Here is a 6,000-nt window from a genome sequence, read left to right on the forward strand (position 1 = left end):
GGTGTTATTATATTATAGGGAGCGCTCAGGGTGTTATTATTCTATAGGGAGTGCTCAGGACGTTATTACTTTATAGGGAGCTCTCAGGGTGTTATTACTCTATAGGGAGCGCTCAGGGTGTTATTACTTTATAGGGAGTGCTAAGGACGTTACTACTTTATAGGGAGCGCTCAGGGTGTTATTACTCTATAGGGATCGCTCAGGGTGTTATTACTTTATAGGGAGTGCTCAGGTTGTTATTACTTTATAGGGAGCGCTCAGGGCATTATTACTTTATAGGGAGCTCTCAGGGCGTTATTACTTTATAGGGAGCGCTCAGGGTGTTATTACTCTATAGGGAGCGCTTAGGATATTATTACTTTATACGGAGCACTCAGGATGTTATTACTTTATAGGAAGCGCTCAGGACGTTATTACTCTATAGGGAGCGCTCAGGGTGTTATTACTTTATAGGAAGTGCTCAGGACGTTATTACTTTATAGGGAGCGCTCAGGGTGTTATTACTTTATAGGGAGCGTTCACGGAGTTATTACTCTATAGGGAGAGCTCAGGGCGTTACTACTTTATAGGGAGCGCACAGGCTATTATTACTCTATAGGGAGCGTTCAGGGTGTTATTACTCTATAGGGAGCGTTCAGGGCGTTATTAGTTTATAGGGAGTGCTCAGGACGTTATTACTTTATAGGGAGCGTTCACTGAGTTATTACTCTATAGGGAGAGCTCAGGGCGTTATTACTTTATAGGGAGCGCTCAGGGCATTATTGCTTTATAGGTAGAACTCAGGGCGTTATTACTTTAAAGGGAGCGCTCAGGGCATTATTACTTTATAGGGAGCGCTCACGGCGTTATTACTCTATAGGGAGCACTTAGGATATTATTACTTTTTAGGGAGCACTCAGGGCATTATTTCCCTATAGGGAGCGCTCAAGGCGTTATTACTCTATAGGGAGTGCTCGGTGCGTTATTACTTTATGGGGCGCGCTCAGGGCATTATTACTCTATAGGGAGTGCTCCGTGCGTTATTACTTTATAGGGAGCGCTCAGGGTATTATTACTTTATAGGGAGCACTCAGGGCATTATTTCTCTATAGGGAGGGCTCAGGGCGTTATTACTCTATAGGGAGTGCTCGGGACGTTATTACTCTATAGGGCGCACTCATGGCATTATTACTCTATCGGGAGTGCTCGGGGCATCATTACTTTATAGGGAGCGCTCAGGGTGTTATTACTCTATAGGGAGCGCTCAGGGTGTTATTACTCTATATGGAGCGCTCAGGGTGTTATTACTCTATAGGGAGCTCTCAGGACGTTATTATTTTATAGGGAGCGCTCAGGACGTTATTACTTTATAGGGAGTGCTGAGGGTTTTATTACTCTATAGGGAGTGCTCAGGACGTTATTACTCTATAGGGAGCTCTCAGGGCATTATTACTTCACAGAGAGAGCTCAGGGCGTTATTACTTTATAGGTAGCGCTCAGCGTTATTACTTTATAGGGAGCGCTCAGGGCGTTATTACTCTATAGGGAGCTCTCAAGGCGCTGTTACTCTATAGGGAGTGCTCAGGGCATTATTACTTTATAGGGAGAGCTCAGGGCGTTATTACTTTATAGGGTGCGCTCAGGGTGTTATTACTTTATAGGGTGCACTCAGGATGTTATTACTTTATAGCCAGCGCTGAGGACGTTATTACTTTATAGGGAGCGCTCGGGGTGTTAATACTTTATAGGGAGCTCTCAGGGTGTTATTACTCTATAGGGAACGCTCACGGTCTTATTACTTTATATGGAGCGCTCAGGGTGTTATTACTTTATAGGGAGTGTTAAGGGCATTATTACTTTATAGGGAGCGCTCGGGGTGTTATTACTTTATAGGGAGCGCTTAGGGTGTTATTACTTTATAGGGAGCACTCAGGGTGTTATTACTTTATAGGTAGCGCTCAGCATTATTACTTTATAGGGAGCTCTCAAGGCGCTGTTACTCTATAGGGAGTGCTCAGGGCATTATTACTTTATAGGGAGAGCTCAGGGCGTTATTACTTTATAGGGAGCGCTCAGGGAATTATTACTTTATAGGGAGCACTCAGGGTGTTATTACTCTATAAGGAGCGCTCAGGGTGTTTTGTTACTTTATAGGTAGCGCTTGACGTTATTACTTTATAGGGAGCGCTCAGGGCGTTATTACTCTATAGGGATCACTCAAGGCGTTATTGCTCTAAAGGGAGCGCTCAGGGCACTATTACTTAATAGGGAGAGCTCAGGGCGTTATTACGTTATAGGGAGCACTCAGGGCATTATTACTTTATAGGGAGGGCTTAGGGAGTTATTACTCTATAGGGCGCGCTCAGGGCGTTATTACTCTATAGGGCACGCTCAGGGCGTTATTACTCTATAGGGCGCGCACAGGGTGTTATTACTCTATAGGGAATGCTCGGGGCGTTATTACTTTATAGGGAGCGCTCAGGGTGTTATTACTTTATAGGGAGCGCTCAGGACGTTATTACTTTAAAGGGAGCGCTCAGGGCGTTATTACTCTATAGGGTGCGCTCAGGGCGTTATTACTCTATAGGGAATGCTCGTGGTGTTATTACTTTATAGGGAGCGCTCAGGGTTTTATTACTTTATAGAGAGCACTCAGGGTATTATTACTTTATAGGGAGTGCTCAGGGCATTATTACTTTATAGGCAGAGCTCAGGGCGTTAATACTTTATAGGAAGCGCACAGGGCGTTATATTGTAGGAAGCGCTCATGGTGTTATTATATTATAGGAAGCGCTCAGGGTGTTATTATATTATAGGGAGCGCTCAGGGTGTTATTATTTTATAGGGAGCGCTCAGGACGTTATTACTCTATAGGGAGCTCTCAGGGTGTTATTACTTTATAGGGAGTGCTAAGGACGTTACTACTTTATAGGGAGCGCTCAGGGTGTTATTACTCTATAGGGAGCACTCAGGGTGTTATTACTTTATAGGGAGTGCTCAGGTTGTTATTACTTTATATGGAGCACTCAGGGCATTATTACTTTATAGGGAGCACTCAGGGCGTTATTACTTTATAGGGAGCGCTCAGGGTGTTATTACTCTATAGGGAGCGCTTAGGGTATTATTACGTTATACGGAGCACTCAGGATGTTATTACTTTATAGGGAGCGCTCAGGACGTTATTACTCTATAGGGAGTGCTCAGGGTGTTGTTACTTTATAGGAAGTGCTCAGGACGTTATTACTTTATACGGAGCGCTCAGGGTGTTATTACTTTATAGGGAGTGCTCAGGACGTTATTACTTTATAAGGAGTGCTCAGGATGCTATTACTCTATAGGGAGCGCTCAAGGTATTGTTACTTTATAGGGAGCGCTCAGGATGTTATTACTTTATAGGGAGCGCTCAGGACATTATTACTTTATAGGGAGCGCCCACGGCATTATTACTTTATAGGGAGCGCTCAGGGCGTTATTACTCTATAGGGAGCGCTCAAGGCGTTATTACTCTAAAGGGAGCGCTCAGGGCACTGTTACTTAATAGGGAGAGCTCAGGGCGTTATTACGTTATAGGGAGCGCTCAGGGCATTATTACTTTATAGGGAGGGCTTAGGGCGTTATTACTCTATAAGGCGCGCTCAGGGCGTTATTACTCTATAGGGCACGCTCAGGGCGTTATTACTCTATAGGGCGCGCACAGGGTGTTATTACTCTATAGGGAATGCTCGGGGCGTTATTACTTTATAGGGAGCGCTCAGGGTGTTATTACTTTATAGGGAGCGCTCAGGACGTTATTACTTTAAAGGGAGCGCTCAGGGTATTGTTACTTTATAGGGTGCGCTCAGGGCGTTATTACTCTATAGGGAATGCTCGTGGTGTTATTACTTTATAGGGAGCGCTCAGGTCATTATTACTTGATAGGGAGAGCTCAGGGCGTTATTACTTTATAGGGAGTGCTCAGGGCATTATTACTTTATAGGGAGCACTCAGGATGTTATTACTTTATATGGAGCGCTCAGGGCGTTATTACTTTATAGGGAGCGCTCAGGATGTTATTACTTTATAGGGAGCGCTCAGGGCGTTATTACTTTATAGGGAGCGCACAGGACGTTACTACTCTATAGGGAGCGTTCAGGACGTTATTACTTTATAGGGAGCGTTCAGGATGTTTTTACTTTATAGGGAGCGCTCAGGATGTTATTACTTTATAGGGAGCGCTCGGGGTGTTATTACTTTATAGGGAGCGCTTAGGGCGTTATTACTTTATAGGGAGCGCTCAGGATGTTATTACTCTATAGGGAGCGCTCAGGGTATTATTACTTCATAGGGATCGCTCAGAACGTTATTACTCTATAGGGAGGGCTCAGGGAGGTATTACTTTATAGGGAGCGCTCGTCGTGTTATTACTTTATAGGGAGTGTTCAGGACGTTATTACTCTATAGGGAGCGCTGGGGGCGTTATTACTCTATAGGGAGCGCTCGGGGTATTATTACTTTATAGGGAGCGCTCAGGGAGGTATTACTCTATAGGGAGCGCTCGTCGTGTTATTACTTTATAGGGAGAGTTCAGGGCGTTATTACTTTATAGGGAGCGCTCAGGGTATTATTACTCTATAGGGAGCACTCAGGGTGTTATTACTCTATAGGGAGCGCTCAGGACGTTATTACTCTGTAAGGAGCGGTCAGGACGTTATTACTTTATAGGGAGCTCTCAGGGTGTTATTACTCTATAGGGAGCGCTCAAGACGTTATTACTTTATAGGGAGCGCTCAGGGAGGTATTACTTTATAGGGAGTGCTCAGGACGTTATTACTCTATAGGGAGCGCTTAGGGCGTTATTACTTTATAGGGATCGCTCAGGACGTTATTACTCTATAGGGAGGGCTCTGGGAGGTATTACTTTATAGGGAGCGCTCGTCGTTTTATTACTTTATAGGGAGCGCTCAGGGCATTATTACTTTATAGGGAGCGCTCAGGGTGTTATTACTCTATAGGGAGCTCTCAGGACGTTATTACTCTATAGGGAGCTCTCAGGGTGTTATTACTTTATAGGAAGTGCTCAGGACGTTATTACTTTATAGGGAGCGCTCGTCGTGTTATTACTTTTTAGGGAGCGTTCAGGACATTATTACTTTATAGGGAGCGCTCAGGGTATTATTACTTTATAGGGAGCGCTCAGGGTGCTATTACTCTATAGGGAACGCTCAGGACGTTATTACTATGTAAGGAGTGCTCAGGACGTTATTACTTTATAAGGAGCACTCAGGACATTATTACTCTATAGGGAGCGCTCAAGACGTTATTACTTTATAGGGAGCACTCAGGGAGGTATTATTTTATAGGGAGCGCTCAGGACGTTATTTCTCTATAGGGAGCTCTCAGGGCATTATTACTTTATAGGGATCGCTCAGGACGTTATTACTCTATAGGGAGGGCTCTGGGAGGTATGACTTTATAGGGAGCGCTCGTCGTGTTATTACTTTATAGGGGGTGTTTAGGAAGTTATTACTCTATAGGGAGTGCTGGGGCGTTGTTACTCTATAGGGAGCGCTTGGGGCGTTATTACTTTATAGGGAGCGCTCAGGGAGGTATTACTTTATAGGAAGCGCTTGTCGTGTTATTACTTTATAGGGAGCGCTCGTCGTGTTATTACTTTATAGGGAGCGTTCAGGACGTTATTACTTTATAGGGAGCGCTCAGGGTATTATTACTCTATAGGGAGCGCTCAGCGTGTTATTACTCTATAGGGAGCGCTCAGGACGTTATTACTCTGTAAGGAGCACTCAGGACGTTATTACTTTATAGGGAGCTCTCAGGGTGTTATTACTTTATACGGAGTGCTCAGGACGTTATTACTTTATAGGGAGCGCTCAGAACGTTATTACTCTATAGGGAGCACTCAAGACGTTATTACTTTATAGGGAGCGCTCAGGGAGGTATTACTTTATAGGGAGCGCTCGTCGTGTTATTACTTTATAGGGAGCGTTCAGGACGTAATTACTTTTTAGGGAGCGCTCAGGAAGT

This window comes from Phyllobates terribilis, unplaced genomic scaffold (genome assembly GCF_046119375.1).
Source record: "Phyllobates terribilis strain yellow unplaced genomic scaffold, ASM4611937v1 Scaffold_3__8_contigs__length_932513732, whole genome shotgun sequence".
Taxonomy (NCBI): Eukaryota; Metazoa; Chordata; class Amphibia; order Anura; family Dendrobatidae; genus Phyllobates; species Phyllobates terribilis.